Source organism: Gasterosteus aculeatus, chromosome 18 (genome assembly GCF_964276395.1).
Source record: "Gasterosteus aculeatus chromosome 18, fGasAcu3.hap1.1, whole genome shotgun sequence".
Lineage (NCBI taxonomy): Eukaryota > Metazoa > Chordata > Actinopteri > Perciformes > Gasterosteidae > Gasterosteus > Gasterosteus aculeatus.
This window is the reverse complement of record NC_135706.1, coordinates 5,639,347-5,657,913: the sequence shown is the minus strand read 5'-3', so window position 1 is coordinate 5,657,913 and position 18,567 is coordinate 5,639,347.

Here is an 18,567-nt window from a genome sequence, read left to right as displayed (position 1 = left end):
GAACACAATAATACCAAATGTAAACAACTTCATAATAATGGATAAGGATCAGCAAGCATGCAAGTTAAACAAGAACGCTGTGAAATAAATTGAGTTTTGCCCTCAGTCACATTTCTTCATTTGTTTTTTGTGTAGAGGGAAATAAATGTATTGCTTTTAACACACAAGGGCACGCATGACAAAATTATTTGCTTGGTACAAGAGTGCTGTAGGGCAGAATCCTGAAAAACAAATTCCCCAATTCTTCAAATCAACCACACTGTATTTTAAAAACATTTCTATGAACATTGAGGAATCCTCTCTGCTAATTCATCCGAAGACAATTCTACAGCTAGAAAAATAAATCTAATATAATCTTTCTTGTTTCCTTGTTCTGTAAAGTGTCTCCTCAAGGAATGTAGCCAGAAGTTTAAAAGATTATCGCTCATTTCTCAACTCAAAAAAGGGCAATGCAGCATATCAAACATTACATGTGTAAAACAGTTTTCTTTTTGTAATTTAAATATTTTATATTTGACCAACATAACAGGAAAATCTGGGATTCAGTCATCCATTCCCAAAAATAGAGTAAAGGAATATGAACAAAACACAAACGAATAAAAACTATGTTCCCCAGGCAAACAAGATAAAATCATTTCTCTTTGTTTGACTGCGACTTTATCTGCTTTCTCCTCCCTGCCTCCTTTTTTCTTCTTCCAATAAATAATAAAGGAATGAAAAGGCCGGGGGAGGGAGGGGAGAATGGAGGTTAACTCTCTTAGCAGATCCCGTCTGTAGTGTGCGTGTTATCTTGTTTTATCTCCGTCTTTGGCTCTTTGGCTGCCTGTGGTTGGCCCCCGAGGCTGCATGCGTAGTTCAGCAGAGTGGATCTGTGTCAAGAGCTATTGATTGATCTGAAGTTTGTTTGGCCAGGGGGTGGGGTTGTGTGTGTGGTCCGGGGTGGGGGTGGGAGGAGGCGTCCTGTGACAGACTAGCTGCCTGGAAACCCGGAGAAGCTCTGAGGATTAAAGTGACACTAACCAAGATTTTGATGTACAAATAAAAATGTATTGCCAGGCTAAATCACAAAGTGGAGCTGCAACAGTGCTTAGTACCGAAATACCCCAGATCTAATTTGCTCAAAATTCAATTCCAGTGATGGGTCTGGTCACTTTTCTGCCTACAGGAAGCGGTGACTCACGAATTAAGACCAAAGCACAGAAATTGATCATTAAGCTATAACTGGTCTTCGGCCCCTTTGGCCCCTTTGGAAAACGTCTCGCTCTCACAGGTTGGTAAACAAGCAAAGTGCATTCAGAGTGCTTTGAATGTTGAAGATTCATTGATTCAAAGCACAACTCTTTCCACCTGGCATGTGGCACTCTGGAAGGTTAAACAAAAACATGGGATTCCTCAAACTGCCTCTAATGCTGACTGTGGTTTTGGTCCTTTGATCCTTCCCTCTTCCCTCGGCATTGTTACCGGCTTCCAGAGACTTTTCGGAGCGACTCGGAGCTGCCCTTGCTGAAACTTTCCATTGTTTCAGTCACCACGAACTGTCCTCTTATTTCTTGGTTTCCCGCTATGTCTTTCTCTCAGCTGCAGTGAAAACATGAAAGGCTACGGCGTTCGGTAATTAGACAAGATAAGATGCAGGCGTCGGTAAGCTTGGGGACGAGAATCACAGACAAAAGCTTCTGCAGTGGTCAGCAAGAAAAATTAACAAAGAAGTTGGAGGAAATTAGAATATAGACAGAGGGGGGGGGGGGGGGGGCACAGATTAGGAAGAGCAGCGTCAAAAAGATTTCCTGCATCAAACCGTTTTCTTTCTCCATTCTGAAAGGAGGATACCTCAGTTCAGTATCACTGAATCCACCATTTAGCATTTGGATCCATTCTTTTTTTTATCCGGACGAGGTGCAGATATACGCACTGGCTCTAAGGTCTGGTGCTCTCACTGACATTATCCAGGAGGCCCTAGATCTTTCTAAAGACTCCCTGCCCTCACTAAGGATTTTTTTCGTCCATCTTTCTCGCTTCGCTCCTCGCGTCCTCCATTTCCCCTCTCCCATTCAGTCCTTCACGCTCATGAGCTCAACTGACAGAAAGTATCATTTGATGTCGAACATCTCGTAGAGCGCCTATCAGAGTTATCTCAAAAAGAACCGTCTGGCTAATGATTCTCAGAAATACTGCTCACGGCCTGAGGCCAACTGGCACATGAAAGGAAACTCGTGGATAGGAAAGGTAAGCAGCAACCTTGCTTTGCTGTGCTAATTATTCACAACACTTAACCATTTTTTGGTCCCGTACGAGACTTGATGAGAAAATTGTATTCAGGCTGCAGTCAGAACGAGGACGTCAATTGTAATCTGAAGTCAACAGAATATTTTAATTCCAATTTCTTCAATGAAGTGCTACAAAAAAAAAAAAAATGAAAAAATGTTCTCTCCATTGTTAAAAAGAAAAAGGTATCCGTCTAGAAGTATTCCGTTTACCACACACAGAAAAGTGATAATTATATGAGCAGAAGATCATTCGCGTGTCTTTGGACAAATAGGTAGCGCTAGAAGCTTGGTGATATACGGTATCGGGACCGCGTACATTAAGCAAATTGGTTAACTACTTTTCACCGAGCCGCTGCTCGGACCATAAGCAACCATGTGAACAGACACAAGCGGCTGCTTTGGTGAAGACCTGTTTTCAGGTATCAGAGATATGAAACCCTTAGCAGCATTCCTGACAATTGGATTCAAGGAGCCTGTTTGAACTGCCAATCTCACAGTGCAACAGTGTCATAAGATGCGTTTGGGAATCAAAGATCATTCCTTCTTGCTATACGGGGGTCTTGTCTGATTGGTAATGTCGTAAATAACATCAATCAAAAATGACTATTTTCCTTGTCGGAGATATTCCCTGTATACATGATCCATTAAGTCCAGTCTGGGTAAAACGTTGTTGAGTTTGAGAGTTTTCCTGAAGCTAAAACACTGCAGAACCGTTCTGGATTTGAGTAAATCAGTCTTTTGTATTTTGCCTGCAGCACAAGCTAATATAAGTGCTAAAACTTTGAAAAGGCTGCAATGTTCATATTTGAGACAGTACGAGTCAAACCTGTGGTTGAAAAGGTAAATGCAGAAGGGCTTCCCTTCTGGCTCTCAAACAGCTACAACAACATTCCCCCCTCCCTTAATCACAAGGGTATAGACGTCAGGCAGTAATACTTTCACGTTCTCGTAATCCACCACCATCTGGTTGGACACCGATGTTCTGAGTTTGTGTATTCACGAGTGTCCTGTGGCGGCAGTGGAAATTACCTTGCAATTAGATCTAATGGATAAAATTAGTCCTCAGCATTCAGCGGGGATGGGGTGATCTCCTCAGGCATGGATTTCCCTGGGTTCAGAAAATTAATTAGAGACGGCTGAGAGAGGACTTTATAACAGACAACATGACATTTGTTCTACTGAGCGCTCTTTTCCTCCACTTTATCAGTCAAGTCAGACAAAAATAAAGAAATGCAGAATAAAATTCTTACCAAAGGGAAAGGAACAAGACGTCCATGACTTCTTCTGTAGTAACGTAACAATGTAGCTGGATACTTCAAGAGTGTCTTCATAAAGCCCTTTTCCCACAGGACAAAAAAAATAAATGCTCGACAACGCACAAAGACATCAATTCGACAAAAAGTTCGCACAGACCCACACGGGCCATGCCTGTCATGATTTGTGGCTTATGAGGTTGGCATGATTTAGATGAAAAGCAAAATGAAATGTTTTAATCATGCCATCAGAATGAAGAATAATTTTCCAACACACATACAGTATGAATGGCTGCCATATGGGAAACATTTTCAGAGCTAAAGGATCAAATGTTCCCCTTCTGACTTTGGAAACACTCATCCAATGAAACAAATCACAGCCTGATACTGTATTTGTTAAGTCTAAACCCATATCAACATTTGAAGAAATAAAACATTTTTTAAATTGCAAGAAGCAAGAAGGTCCTGGGTTCGACTCCGCCCAGTGGCCTTTCTGTGTGGAGTCTGCATGGTCTCCCCGTGTCTGCGTCGGTTCTCTCCGGGTACTCCGGCTTCCTCCCACAGTCCAAAGACATGCTCTGGAGATCAGGTTGATTGGTGACTCTAAATTGCCCGTAGGTGTGTGAATGTGAATGTAAATGGTTGTTTGTCTCTGTGTAGCCGTGCGATTGGCTGGCGACCCTTCCAGGATGTACCCTGTCTATCGCCCGAAGTTGGCTGGGATAGACTCCAGCCCCCCCGCGACCCTGTGTGCAGGATAAGCGGGTTGTCAATGGATGGATGGATGAATAAACGAAAAACTGTCAATTTTCATACAGATCCGTGCACCAATAGAATGCATATGTGATATGTTTACAATCTTGCCATTAAAAGTAGCTCAACCACTTTTTCTCGACTTCACCGTGTCGCATGTATCAATTCAAAATGGACTTTCCGCGGTTTCATCGCATCGCAGTGAAACACATCTCTGCTCTGTGTCTTCACGCTCACACACATACACACGTCTGTATGACTTGTTGATTTTAACTATCCAGGCAGGGTAATCTCGAATTGCCACCTTGGTGCATATCCATCTGTGGCCCTCTCCATTTTAGAGATGATAGGACAAAATTCTGAATGCACAGGCCTGGAAATTGCACTTGACATTAAGGTGCGAAACCTCTCCCATTGGAGACAATGGGAGAGGCGACTTAAAAAGAAAAAAAGTGGTGCCGCAAACAACACCTCAGATCTCAACATTACAGTAATGGACTTCCTGACACAAGCACTAGACCAATGGGCCTTGCATTATGCATTGTTTGGGGCCATCTGTACAGCTTTCAGCTTTGATGCACGGAGCAACGCTTCTTATTATGCTGCAATAGCACAGTCCCGGCTGGACTCTGATAACTGTGAACATGTGTGCATGGGTGCTTGTGTGCGTGCGTGGTGAGAGAACTGATCTAATTTTTGTGAACCACCACATTTCTAACCCTTTTGGAAGTTTGTCCACATGCTAATTATGGCCGCAGTGCAGGGTTGGCCATGGCTGCCAACATGACTACAGAGTGAGGAAGTGATGAAAACAAGCCACACCGAAACCACAATGCTTTATATTCTAGAGAGGTAAGGAGAGCACATCGCCATATCCCTGGAATATTTAGAAATAAATTGTTTCTTGGAGGCTAGATTCAAGATACTGCCTATGATGGCATTCTTCCCAGAAAGTCCGGGGATACTCTCTGGCACCTCCTGTTAATGTGTTGATTAAAGTAGCAGCCCCTCACTGTTAATGCAGAAAAGATCGGGTCACTTTGTGTTCAGAGGATCCTTAGTCTGCATTTAGACTCAACGGGAGATTTTAGATACCATTCAACTGCCTCAAAAGCTAAAAAATGTGACATGACTTCATTTACTACCTTGCTTATTTGATTGTAGATTCAAATAAGCAAATGTTTTTAAGCATCAGAATAGAGCAAAAACAGTCTTTACCATGTTTTACCAATCAAGAAAAAGTTGCAAATTCTATAGCATGCCATCCTTTGTTTCAAGTATTCAAATACTAGGTTTATGGAAAGGCCTGTCTCTTGTAAACCGGCATCATGTTCACAGTGTACAACAAACACAGAGTATACACAGACATTACTCGGTTTCTTGGATTTTTGACTATAGAAAACATTCTATCAAATCCTCTTTGACCTACATCTGTGCTAACTTGGCACAGGATTTTAAGGTAAACTGATATGCTATTCATGCTATCAAGAATTAAAGTCACTCTGGGGCAATTCCCTTATTCATCGCAACGCCTTCATTTATGCACATAAAACACATTCTCCCACTGCTGTTCATGTTTACTCGTTGCACACTCTCTAATGCTGACACCAACATAAAGGACTTTTTATGTTTTTATGTTGTCAGTAAAGCCAGCCAAAGCATGGAATAGTGATATTCTACGTGTCTGGTTTAAAATGAACTCAGGAATAAACAGTCAGATCTGGTATATGTTTATCTATAGCATGTAAAGCCCCCTTTTTGGTAGGTTTAACTATTTTATGCATTATAACATATGCCATTTCTTGTTTCCATAGAGGGACAGGGCTTACCATAGATTCCATTGAAAAACATAGCCACTGTGAATAAAATGTGTGGAGCCAAGTTGTTATCACTTGGGGTTCAAAGGGTTAAATATAATCAAGAAAACTTCCGACAGGTATTTAAGAACCCGGATGTCAAAATATAATTAAAGATGCCATTTCATTGTGATCCTCATGACCTCCTGTAATTATGTATAGAAACAAGGCTGTTGCATAAATATCTCAAAGAAGGTCTTTGCATATTTTATTTTTTTGTGTTTTCTCTCCACTGTATTTGCATTGAGAGAACTCTTTGACAGGTACTATACAATGTCATTTATTATTACCAACAGGGAGATCTGCTCCGGGTCCTGCACTCTCATTCCATGGAGAAATAAGGCTGCAGGAGAGGCCGCGGTCTAAATGGGAAGTCCAGTCTTATCCTGTTAAAGCAATAAAAACAGAGCCAGGCTGCCTCTGTACAAATCACCAGAGAAGAAGAGTGCGGGGAAATATACTCTGGGACGTCAACATGGGCCCGTGTGCGTTTATGTGTGGTACATGCACAGTGTTTAACATTATGAACTCACAAACAAAATTTCATTTCATATTTACAGATGGACGGCTAAAATGCATGCATGGATATCGCACTGACCTGATTGGGATGACTAGGATTGCAATTTTCCGACAATTTCCAAGATTGCTATAATAATGGATAACGGTCTGTGTAGTGGGAACAGATACCACAGATACCATCAAGTCACACTTTGCATCATCAGTTATAACTTCTAACGGCGTTAGCTCAGTAAGTCAAACAGGAGGATTCTTTAGATTTGGTTTTATCTGCTCTGAGAAACCGAGGGCTGTGGCTCCAACCAGAGTGATTAACAGTGCGTTGTCGAGGTACCCAGCCTCCTCGGACACAAATGGAAAAACTAATGAATACCATTAGGATTTAGCAAATGGCCTCTGTGAGGCAACAGCGCCCAAGATATCGTGATGCGTGAGTATGTGTTTGTATGTGAGAGTGCATGCGTGCAGGGATTTAATCACTTGGTAACTTTTAATTAAAAGGCTGGGAGATTACTTCAAGAAAACCAAATAAAAAAGATATATCTGAAACACTTAGACCTATCAAAGTATGGTTTAATGGGTACTGGGGCACTGTAGGCGAGGAACACAACAAATTAATCCGCTGCGTTTCAAGCTTGGCTTTTAACTCCAGTTACACTCAAGAGAACAGTCCTCGCCGAGCAGAGCCATGCATTTTAACCAGCTCTTCACTCTCTTACCAGTCCAACCTCTCTCAGAAGAGTGCAACCATAGTACTGGCAAAGGTGGACCGTGTCCTATTGATACTCAAACAGATTTCACGACATGCGTTTAGGATTAATGAATTAATTAATATTAGCGGCAGGTGGCTAACTTTGATCACCAGCCTGTGGTCAACAAGCCTCAGTTTGCTGTTATTGACACTCCTCATGGCCCAATTTCCCAGAAATGATTCTCCTGTAATAGTGTAGATTCATTTATTTTTGACATAAAACATTTGTATACAGTAACAGTCTCAGTACCTTTCTCATTGAATGATACAGTGTCCAAACGTCTCGTACTGTATATAACCAATAGTAGCAGCCCTTCTCCTCTATAGAGGATTGCATCGTATTGGCATTTTCTTTCACTTTGAAACGCTTTACTAATCTGCTAATCTGTACTGTACTATGCAGGAAAAACTAAAAAACTGCATAATATGCTTTCTGTCTGATATTGAATTAATCATATGTATTTTTACACAGTGCCCAATTGTATCTGTATCAATACACGTTTACTCGCTGTCGCAGTCAAAGGGGACTCACAACTATTGAAAGGCATTCAAAGCTACGATTGAAAGAACTCAAAAATGACATTTGGTACAGATTTGGTGGCCTGGTTTGGTCCTTTTCCTTCTTTTCAGTGACAGAGCCAGTGAAAATTTGAACACCAGACTTGTTTTCAGTGCAAACACAGAACACAAAAGTCGGCTATCCTTGAATTTAAAAAAAGAAAAGAAAAGAAAAAGGAAAAGGTCATTGGATCCATCACTAGCATGAGCAAAATGCCCCTCCGAGCAGGAGGCACTGAAAAGGATCATATTCCAAAAAGCACTAGAGAACGCAAAAATATTGAAGCGCTCTGTGATCTGACCAGAGGATAGCCCGCATGCTCAATGTGACATGAATGAAAGCGACTCAAACAGCGTGTGAAGAGGCAAATGTCAGCGGAGCGTCTCCGGAAAGTATCGAGGTGAAGCGATGAGACGCTTGTCAGTGGTTATCTATTCTACATCTCCATAGAGGGGCTTTTTGCTTCTATGTGGTTTGTCTCCTGAGTTTTGGCCTTTTCAGCCTCGCCTGAATTCACAAGGAACCCTTTTTTAATAATATCTTTTCTTTAAAAGATATTAAACCAACTGCAGCGCTGCTCTTCCCCGATGGTCCCATTGAGGAAGCATTTCATAACATGTAATTGAGTTACTGAGCTGAAGAGAAGAAAGGAAAAGCTCTTTTATTTATTAAGTGCATGTTTCTTTCTGTTGCAGCCAGCTGTATCTCCCATTTCTCACTCTGCACTTCTGACTATTTCATTTTTATTCTTTTAGAGGCAATTCTGTGACAGCAACCTGCCACACAGTGTTTGAGGATACAAAACAATTTGAAAATCCTACGGGCTGACCTGCTAAGTGGATCCAATGCAAACCCACCAAAATGACATTTAATTAAAAATGTAACGTTTTCAATTCTTTCTGGCTCATTTATTGTTTTATTTTAAACAGAATTCCCTTGGTTTCTAAGGAACCACTTTTATTCATCACTCTCCCACACTCCCCGGCCCCTGAGAACACTTCTGTAAAATGGAGCGGTTAACATTCATGTATGCAGATGGGGACTTGACTCCATTACGGTGCTGTGGCCCAAAATCAGTCAAAGCTGTCCTTCAACACAAGCAATGTATTCATAAAAACATGGAATCCCAAAAAAAGATCATATAAAGATATTTCTACTTTCTTTACATGCCGCACATGAAATCAACGCATGCGCACAAAAAGATGTCCTTTTCCCTTCGTTCAGTTCCAGACATTGTAAATAACCACAAAGTCACTTCATGCATGACGAGGATGCAGAGAGGAGAAAGATGCATCTAGTGTCACACACACACAAACACTCACGTACACACTCAGAGCAGTGTTGCCATCAAACTGCACGTGGTTGTGGAAACCATCACCTGTGGAATTACAATGTGGTGATTGTGACGTGGAGACGCAGAATTAAATCCTAAATGGAAATGGAAACACACACCAGATGGATTGGCTACCATTTTCAGATCAGTTAACGGCACAGATGGTAACTGTGTGTGTGTGTGTATGGATATTGGCAAGAAATCAAGTGGAAGACTGTGGCGGGGTGGAAGGAACAGACTACACCAGCTCAAGTGAAGTTCCCGGAGGGCAAGGTTTATTTACAACCGTTTAATTAGGAGAGGTCCAGCTTGCGAGGTTTTGCGGACCCTGGTGCTCGTGGTGAATCCGCTCGTGGGGGAGTCGGTGCAGTGCTCCAGGGGTTCCGTCGGGTCACTCGCTGCTTTCTAGAGAGACAATGACACACAAGAGGGTTAGCCTTACGTCTTCTCCAGGGGGCCTCCTTGTTCCTTCTGAACCTGCAGCTTAAATGCAGCGGAGCTGACGAGCTGCAGGTGTGGCCACTCAGCTCGTGATGAGTGGTGAGCAGGTGTTCCTTGTGGGTTCCAGGGCAACGCTGATGTGGGCTTGGGACGCTCATCACACTCCCCCCCCCCTAAGCGTTGTCCTGGCCTGGTGGAATAATAGGATGTTAGTAGGGGTGACGTACGGGGTTGGTGGGGAGTGACCCCTGACAGACCAACAAAAGCCGACCAGATCCGAGAAAGGCCGTCCGCATTAGAGTTTGCTGCTCCAGAACGGTGCCGGACTTCAAAGTGGAAGTCCTGGAGTGCCAGGAACCACCGTGTCACCCTGGCGTTCGTGTCCTTGGCGCGGGCCATCCACTGGAGGGGCGCATGGTCTGTAAAGAGAGTGAATCGCCTGTCTAGGAGGTAATACCGCAATTCCAGAACTGCCCACTTGATGGCCAGAGCTTCCTTCTCCACCGCGGCGTAGTTTTTTTCGGCCGGGGTCAGCTTCCGGCTGAGGTACAAGACAGGATGCTCCTCATCTTCCTGAATCTGGGACAGGACAGCTCCCAGTCCTGTATCGGAAGCATCTGTTTGCAGCAGGAAAGGACAGCCAAAATCTGGCGCTCTTAGGACCGGCTCTGCCGTCAATGCCATCTTTATTCTTCTCAATGCCTCCTCAGCTTCGGGCGTCCAGTTGATTTTCTCTGGCTGACCCTTCCTGGTTAGGTCTGTCAGGGGGGAGGCTAAAGAGGAGAAGTTAGGTATAAAACATCGATAATAACCCGCCAACCCCAAGAAGGCTCGTACCTGGGACTTTGTACTGGGTCTTGGGGCGGCGCGGACTGCCTCAACCTTCTTTTCCTGGGGTCTGATGACTCCTCTTCCCACCTGGAAACCCAGATAGTTCGCCTCAGACAGGCCCAGATGGCATTTTCGGGGGTTGGCGGTGAGTCCAGCCCTGCGCAGCTCCAGTAGCACCCTCCGCAACCGATTTAGGTGGTCTTCCCAAGTCTCGGAGTGGATAACTACATCATCCAGGTACGCTGCGGCATAGGACTGGTGAGGCCTCAACAAGATGTCCATCATCCGTTGGAAGGTGGCCGGAGCTCCGTGTAGGCCAAAGGGAAGGGTCCGGTATTGCCAGTGTCCACTGGGGGTAGTGAAAGCCGTCTTGGGTTTGGCTGTTTCGGAAAGGGGCACCTGCCAATACCCTTTGGTCAGATCTAGGGTGGAGATATACCGGGCCCTTCCCAGACGTTCAAGGAGCTCATCCACTCGAGGCATGGGGTATCCGTCAAACTCAGACACTTCATTTAGGCGCCGGAAGTCGTTACAGAAGCGGAGGGTGCCATCCGGTTTTGGTACCATGACAACCGGGCTGGACCAAGGGCTTTTGGATGGTTCAATCACCTCCAACTTCAGCATGTGTTGGACTTCCTCCTCAATAGCCTTCCGACAAGCCTCTGGGATTCGGTAGGGCCGTTGCCTGACGACCACTCCGGGTGGTGTGTGGATCTCATGTTGGAGGATCTGGGTCCGCCCGGGGTTGGAGGAGAACACATGCGAGAACTGAGAGACCAGGTGCTGCAGCTCTGACTTCTGGGCTGCCGACAGCTGGGCGTCCATGTCCACTACCGGCGAGTCGATGGTGGCGAGGGCGGCGAGCTGGTCCCTCCGTGCCCTCCCGAGATCCCCTCGTCAAGCCGTCGGTATGCGGAACCCTAGCACGATTACTGAGCTTGTCGAAGCTGTGGAACTGGCGGAGGCTGTCCAACACCAGGATGCTGGAGAACGAGCTCCGCCGTTTCCCCGGAGGGTGATCCAGGAGCGACGCAGGCCAGAGGGCAACCCGCGGTCTGAAGGCAGGCCGGGGCCTCCTTCTCAAAGAGACGAATCAATGCCCACCGCAGACCCCACACCGGCTCCAAGAACCTGGCTAGCGGGCTGTATCCTACATCAGGATTTGCCAAAAGGGGCGCCGAGGGTGGACGTAGAAGTCGATGGCCGCCCGTTCGCAGCTCTTCTGGATACCGGCAGCGCGGTCAGTTTGATCCAGTCTCATATCCTCTCGCCCCACAGACCAACCAAGGCTACCATCCCGGTCACCTGCGTGCATGGGGACACGCGACATGTTCCAACCAGGAGAGTGACCATCTCCGCTGGCCCTGACTCATGGCCGATGGACGTGGGCCTAGTGAAGGATCTGCCGGTACCCGTCCTTATCGGTAGAGACTGGCCGGGCTTGGATCGCCTTCTGGCCGCGAACGTGCCATTTGCCAGTCCTCGACGGGCCCACCTCCAAAGGCGGCCAGGAAAAAGAACCCGTCATCGTCCCGTCTTGCTGGCCTCCGACAGCGGGAGAGATGGTGAGTCCCCACCCCCTCATTCTAACCTCTACCATGACCTTTTCCAACAGGTGACAGGAGGCGGGTCGTTTGCCAGGGAACAACCGGAAGACGACCGCCTAAAGCACTGCTGGGCTCAGGTGCGCATGGTTGAGGGAAAAGAAACTCAACCGGGGCCCCATCCTCTCCCGCATTTTGTCGTCCAAAACGGCCGGCTCTATTGTGTTGCACAGCGAAGGGGGGAAGAGAAGAAGTTGTTGGTGGTACCCCGAACAAAGACAGAGACTGTCTTAGAGCTGGCACACTCCCATCCCTTGGCGGGCCACCTTGGAGCCAACAACACCATTCAGCGGGTCCGCGACCGATTCCACTGGCCAGGATTGGACGCCGAGGTGAAACGATTCTGCCAGGCCTGCCCCACTTGTCAGAGAACATCTCCACGGACCCCTCCCCCCAGCCCACTGATTCCACTGCCGGTCATTGAGGTACCCTTTGAGCGCATTGGAATGGATCTCGTAGGGCCATTGCCTAAATCGGCCCGGGGGCATGAACACATCCTCGTCATTGTGGATTACGCCACCCGGTATCCTGAAGCAGTGCCTCTTAGGAAAGCCACGGCCAAGGCCATCGCCAAGGAGCTCTTCCTTCTCTATAGCCGGGTGGGCATCCCCGCCGAAATCCTGACAGACCAGGGAAGCCCTTTCATGTCCCGGCTAATGGCTGACCTGTGCGCCCTCCTTAAAGTGAAACAACTGAGGACCTCTGTCTACCACCCCCAGACAGACGGTCTCGTGGAACGCTTCAACCAGACCCTGAAGCGGATGTTACGGCGGGTTGCAGATGAAGACAAGCGGGACTGGGACCTCATGCTCCCCTACGTGCTCTTCGGAATACGGGAGGTGCCTCAGGCGTCGACAGGCTTCACCCCGTTCGAGCTCTTATTCGGACGCCAGCCCAGAGGCCTCCTGGACGTGGCCAAAGAGGCGTGGGAACATCAGCTGGCCCCCCATCGCTCGGTGGTAGAGCATGTGAAGGAGATGAGGGAAAAGATCGACCGGGTCATGCCGCTAGTCCGGGAACATCTCGTCAAGGCCCAACAGGCGCAGCAACGGTATTACAATCGAGCCGCCCAGCCACGAGAGTTTCAGCCAGGAGACCGGGTCATGGTTCTTGTCCCCAACTCCGCCTGTAAGTTCCTGGCCAGTTGGCAGGGCCCGTACACCGTCATCGAGAAGGTTGGGCCGGTCACGTATCGTGTCCGACAGCCAGGCCGGCGAAGAACAGAGCAGCTCTACCACATTAATTTGTTGAAGAAATGGGTGGGGACAAGGGACTCAGTACGCCTGCATTCTCCACCAGTGTGGCGGGGTGGAAGGAACAGACTACACCAGCTCAAGTGAAGTTCCCGGAGGGCAAGGTTTATTTACAACCGTTTAATTAGGAGAGGTCCAGCTTGCGAGGTTTTGCGGACCCTGGTGCTCGTGGTGAATCCGCTCGTGGGGGAGTCGGTGCAGTGCTCCAGGGGTTCCGTCGGGTCACTCGCTGCTTTCTAGAGAGACAATGACACACAAGAGGGTTAGCCTTACGTCTTCTCCAGGGGGCCTCCTTGTTCCTTCTGAACCTGCAGCTTAAATGCAGCGGAGCTGACGAGCTGCAGGTGTGGCCACTCAGCTCGTGATGAGTGGTGAGCAGGTGTTCCTTGTGGGTTCCAGGGCAACGCTGATGTGGGCTTGGGACGCTCATCACAAGACGCTTGTAAAAAGCCAATGAAATCACAACTTTAATACTGCTACTACTCATATTACTACAACCTTTGCCAGCTCAAGTTGGTCTTCAACAAGTGTAAACAGCTTGCCGTGAACCTGTATCATTTGTGATAACGAAAAGAGATCTGGTTATCAAGTGCTACATTATTATTCAAAGGACTGCAGCTCACAGCTTTGCAGTTAGCCATGTTCAATTTAACCTGTGTATTCACTCATAGTTTAGCATATATGATGACGAGGTGGATTATTTTACAGGAGTGGTTTCAGCCGTTACTATCGACCTTTAAATTCTAGTTGTTAAGCCTCCACCCACAGTTAAGACCGAGCTCTAAAAGGAATTGGTGAACATTAAAGTAGCCATCTAAACTTAATACGAGGAACTGTTCATGTGACCAATTAGAAGTGGTGTTTTAAAGTATGCAAGTCCCTTTAGAAAACCTTTATATTCTACTCCAGTGGGGCCTGGCAGCCCTGGACTGGTTATCACGTGCCTCCCTTACGGCCTGGGCCTACAGCAGGGTGGTGTCAGTGCTGGCGCCCAGCAGGGACAAACGGAGCAGTAAGGTGGAGCTCTGCTCCTGGCATACTACTGCTGCCACACTCTCTTCACCTCCTGCCGGAGCTTTGGCAGCGGGTGCTGTGAACCCCGAGCTGGGTCCGTTGTGGTCAATTAGATACCCCCCTCATTTCACTACAAAAATCTAGCTGGCCGTTTAAAAAGTCAAAAAGTACATGGTTCTGTCTTTCTGTGGCCAAGTTCTGTCATCATTACGGCAGCCTTTTATACCAAGTATATGGTACGAAACACACATCTTAGAATTTAAGAAGGTGAGTGCGCCCTCCATTATAATAGATCCATACTTTGAATTGCCTGAACATTAAACTGCTAAAATGAAAATTGTCGGTCGAATCCCCAATAACTATGCTTTCCCTGAGAGGAGCTGAATAAAAATGCATTTTCACACACACACACACACACACACACACACACACACACACACACACACACACACACACACACACACACACACACACACACACACACACACACACACACACACACACACCCTCCTGTTAGACTGGTATTGAATGCAACTGGGCCCTGGTGTGTAGCCTCACTTTGTGATTGATGGGTTTTACAACAAGAGTAATTAAAGTGACTGACAGCCGGACCGGAGCGGAGGACAAACCAAGCCAGGCTATTGGGATAATTATTGAATTCTGTTAAAAGCGTACGTGGTCTGCAGCAGGAGCTAATAGGAGTTCAGCAGGAGATCTGACAAGCAGTACCATCAGCAAGTCTCTCCATGCTAAACTTCCTCTGGAGAAATGGCAGGCAGTGCAGTTCATTCTTAACTAATCCTCCATTACTAAATGTTGTCTTCCCCACAGACAAAAGGCATGGATTCTGTATGCTTTGTGATAATGCATACAAGAGCGGGGCCCGTGTATTTGTAGAAATGGAAATATTTGTAACAGTGGATCCGACACAGTCTGGGTTGTTTCTTTCATTTGTTCTGTCAATAATTGATGCACCCTGCCCATGCTGTAGCAAAGCAGCCTAAGTCCCTTTAGCCATGCACAAGGTTTCACTTGTAGCCTATCTGACATCACAGCGGTCGGAATGCTTTAAATTATGAACCTCCCAAAGTGGCTTTTTGAGGGTTCAAACTAAAACCACAGGAGTTCAACTGCTACATGACGATGTTAAGAATCCTTCTATTAGCAAAATTCTACGCACAACTCCGCCTCAGAGCGTCGAAGGCCTAAAAAAGCCCTCCATATGTTTGCTGTTCTGTGGCTCTCGTGGCCAGTAGTAACATGATAACCCAGTGGCACAATTTCATCAGCACAGGAATAGACGTATATAGAAAAATAATTGCAAATGTTTGCTTAAATTGGCCATCTTAAGCTTGTTAGTAGGGCTGGAACGCTTATTTCCCAAATTGGTGGCATCATGACAATGCCATGTAGACTCGTATTTATCAGTATTTCAGTTCAATGCAATGTTGTGTTTACTTTTTTAAATATTTAATCATACATTTCTTGAGACTTTTATTTTGGCAAATATTTAAATTGGTTGATTTTCAGCATGTATGTAGACATTCAAAAGATCAATACTATTTCGATTAATGTATTTTGTGTAGACCTCATGTTAACACCTTTTTGTCCTGATAGCGTATTAAACTGCTAAACAGAGATAAATAATGATCATAAAATGGACAGCAACAGGCCCATCATAAATATGTCGTCACCAGAGTATTCACATATCACCCAAATCACTTAAAAAGATGGTCTTCATAAAAATGTTTAAAAAAAAGGGATTTAGAAGTAAACAAATGATCACTGACACCTCGGCCATTGTAGCACATCACTCCGAGGCCCTGGAGAGCAAACAAAGAAGCTCTGTAGGTGACAAGTTCAGAGAGGATCGATCGTCTTCCCATAAAAGAGAATGGAGAAATTCCGCTGTAAATTACAGCATCGAATCAATTATTAAGTTTCCTGAGAAGCAGCGCATCCCACAACAAGCACTCTCACACACGCTAATGCACTCCCACAACACAACGACTCCACCAAAAGGTCTCTGTGACATGCAAGGCTTCCACTTCTCAGGAACGGATACTGAACAGACATCATAAACCACACACACACACACGATCAGCTCGACACGCAACACAACACGATGTCTTTGTCCCATCAGATTCATGTCAGCAGCAGTTTCCTCAGTGGGTTCCAACAGCTGTACCGACACGGCCAATCCAGCCTCATAAATGCTTCCATGTAAATTACCCTCTGGAGTTGGTATTGACTTGCTGCAATGAGCTAGATCTGCCATTTTGCAATAAACTAGTTATTTTTTTAACACATGCATGTAAACAAACCCCCACACACACACACCAGACCAAATCTAATTTACCAGATGCTTTCTAATGGGGCTCCATATTTCAATATAAATGTTAATAATCTATGATTACTCTCCGAGCTGCCTCACAGGGCACTGGGGTTTTCTTTCATGTATTGATAGAAGATATCTCTCTCTCGCTCTCTCTCGCTCAAATTCCAACCCTTGCTTTTGGGAAAACTGTTTTTCAATACAGACATCAGGTCGGATTTTCTTTTTTCTTTTTACCAGCATGGAGGGAGATTCTTCCAGTAATAATAATCCATTCTGTGTTTCACTAGGCCTAGAAATATACTTTAAACCCCGGAAAACGGAGAATGAAGGCAAAATACTGTGTAAATGAGCAAAAGTCAAAGTATAAACCAGGGAAGCAGAGCTGTACATAGCAGTCTAACAGGCTTGAGAATGTAGCCAAAACAGCTTTGGGGTTGTTATTGAAAGGCAGTGTTGAATAAACATTCTTTACACTTTACACATTATTATTCATAGATATGAAGCAACACAGAAAACAAACTTCTGAGTTAATGGCAGCAATAAGACAATTTAAAAAGAAAATAAACTGGCATGGTTTTTTACGTATTGAATGGTCATTGTGTCCTTTTCTTAATCATCGCATTTAATGTAATCATAGTCTGATCCAACTCATCAATAAATTAAAAACGACTGCGCCGGTTTGCATTATTTACGTGTTCTTTGGACACTTGATGAATCCATATCTTACTTTATTACTTAGCTCTCAGTCCTTGCTTCCTCCTACTCACAAACCAGAGACCACCGTGACTAGATTTCCATCTGAAACTGCCCTACATCTAAGCTCTCTAACTCCACTTCACGTGTCTGACCACTTTATGTTTCTCTCTCCCAATCCCTCAATTTGACATCCGCTCCCTCTTTCCTTTTTGCCAAACAAGTTCAATCCTCATATTATAACTCCAAAAAGCTCTTCTCCATCTTGTCCAACCTCCTTGACCCCCCCCCCCCTCCTCTCTCCATCCTCCTTCAAAGCCGCTTGGTCAACTATTCTACACAGAGGACAGATGACATACACTCCTCATTTTCAAATCCACCTTCTGCAACTACATTCCCAACAGCTTTGTCGTCATCCCTTTTCACTTTCAGCCCTGTTAAAGAGTGAACCCTCTCTGAAGGAACCCACCCTGAACCAGTCTGAAGTAAACAACTACAGCCCTGTCTTTCTTCTCAATCCTTCCAAAACTCTTGAGCACTCTTTAATCAACTCTCCTCTCATCTCCACAGTGAACTGCATTTGACAGTGAACCATCAGATCGTTATTTCCTCCCTTCTGGGCCCGTGTGAGGCTCTCTTACCTCCTTGTATCCTGCCTCAACAACCGTACTTATAACGCTTTGTGGTTCGGCTTTTGGGAAGAAATTGCACTTTGATTCTTGTTGTTCTGGGTTTGTACCCTTATGAATCTGCACTTATTTCAAATAAAAGCGTCAGCTAAATGAGCTGTAATAGATCAGTGTTGAGATTGGCATTATGTGAGCTCGGCCAGTCAAACCCTCTAGCGCAGTAACCGCACCTGCTAACGCATTTCACTTTCCAACATCATCCGAGATCATAGTGCACAGCTTTCAACTCCCGTCTCGGTGTGCGGGATCCACAACAGAATCTGCAGCGTTCGCTCGCTTGGTGTAAGGAGAGGACAGTAAAAAATAAGGACTCTCCAGCACGACCAGACATGTATGCAGACGCAAACAACGTGCTGCTCTTGTGAAAATGTACGAACAGTTCAATGTTCACTTAGCCAAACAAATTCCAGGGAATA